This window comes from Aplysia californica, unplaced genomic scaffold (genome assembly GCF_000002075.1).
Source record: "Aplysia californica isolate F4 #8 unplaced genomic scaffold, AplCal3.0 scaffold00250, whole genome shotgun sequence".
Classification (NCBI taxonomy): Eukaryota; Metazoa; Mollusca; class Gastropoda; order Aplysiida; family Aplysiidae; genus Aplysia; species Aplysia californica.
The window spans coordinates 615,947-618,044 of record NW_004797520.1 but is presented as its reverse complement, the minus strand read 5'-3'; positions in this window follow the sequence as shown (position 1 = coordinate 618,044).

Below are 2,098 nucleotides of genomic sequence, written 5' to 3'. Positions count from 1 at the left end.
ACACAATCGTACAAACAATCCGTAGCACACAATCGCACAAACAATCCGTAGCACACAATTGTACAAACAGTGGTAGCGCCACACGACAGGAAGAGGTGACAGTCAAGCAGTGGATTTCCTCCAAGCTAACGTGAGAGGTACAGATGTACGCTACGTAGTTGTGTGGAACGTAGAAGCCCTTCTCCTTCACAATACAGACAGAACCTATCCCCAGCAGAATATGGTACACCGTAATGGTAGATAATACATTCAGATTGATTATTTCATGCTAATTACTCCACCACGGACCTATCCCCACAGCAGGGGGTTGACACAAACACCCTATCCCCACAGCAGGGGGTTGACACAAACACCCTATCCCCACAGCAGGGGGTTGACACAAACACCCTATCCCCACAGCAGGGGGTTGACACAAACACCCTATCCCAACAGCAGGGGGTTGACACAAACACCCTATCCCCACAGCAGGGGGTTGACACAAACACCCTATCCCCACAGCAGGGGGTTGACACAAACACCCCCTCCCCCCCCTTCACCTCCCCAAGCAACATCACAAGTCCAGCCTCCAACCACTCATCCACACAAGAGACATTTGTGGGTCAAACCAGCTGCCATGAGAATAGGCCCATGCTGCTCACACTACTTTGATACTGATGCAGTAGTCGTGGTACGCAAAAGCCGGATACAAAAGTATTTATATCAAATAAAAATCCCATCAATAAAGATATGTGCTCTGTGTTCAAGACTAGACTCTCAAAATTTTTGCACCAGCTACAAATATCTGCCAACCCCGTCCATGTTCAATCACAAAGACAAGTGTAACAACCCCCCCCAAAAAAAAAACCAAAAAAAACAACAACAACAGTAAACTAATGTTCAAACGCCTCTTGTGTACATTGGGATCAGAAGACTGGTCAAATCGACAGCTCACAGCTCATCATAGCTCAGCCAGCTCACAGCTCATAGACACCACTACTCCAACATCACCTCAAACTGGCAAAACTCTGAAAGTGAGGGTAAGCAAAAAAAATTTTTTTTTTTTTTTACAAAGGACAGAATTTCTATTTCACTGTACAGAAAAAAACACCACTTTCCATTTCACAGAATAGAATTTTTTGTTCATTTCACAGGACAGAAAAACATCTCACTTCTTTTTTCTCAAAACGTAGTTTTACTCATTAGACGGCAGCCCAAGACATACAACAACACCTTCACTACTACAATCCTCGGAATGTTGCCAAACGATTCATAACGACGCAGACTTCCCACGATATCCAAACAAAACATTTGGTGGTGTAGCCTGCCACAGACTGCGGCTCGCTCAGGACGACACAGCCACGGCGCTGCATGTTGTCACAACAGTTGACAGAAACAACGCCCATTAGTTGTCACAACAGTCGACAGAAACAACGCCTGTTAGTTGTCACAACAGTCGACAGAAACAACGCCCGTTAGTTGTCACAACAGTCGACAGAAACAAGGCCTGTTAGTTGTCACAACAGTCGACAGAAACAACGCCTGTTAGTTGTCACAACAGTCGACAGAAACAACGCCTGTCAGGTTAATTACACTAAGAGTTTTACAGCACTTGCAACACAAATAGGTTGTATAAGTGCCAAAGATTGGAGGCGCTACTGGAGAGTAACATACAAAGAGAAAAAGGAGAAGAGAAAGGAGAAGAGAAAGGAGAAGAGAAAGGAGAATAGACGTTCCATAGAAGGACAGAAGGCACAAACGAGAAATGATGCTGTCAATTGTCCTTGAAGCCTCAACGTAGAAGTAAACGCCACCTGCCCATGACTTTCGGTGTGAAGGAGTAGACCAACGAAGGAACAGAGAAGTCATCTTCCTCACACAATAAACACGTCTCCAGATGCCGTGCACTCGCTCACCTCCACGCTCACCATCAGCACCACCACACTTGACACACTCAGCCCGGTGGAAAAGTCATTCCAGGTAACAAATGCAGACGGCCAGGGAGAGTTCTTGACCAGATGCTTGATGAAGCCTTCCACACACTCTCCACATCCTTTGTCGCGCCCGACATTTCTCCACTCCCAAGTACAAAAGTAACCCTAGCTCTGTCGGAGAGTGATTA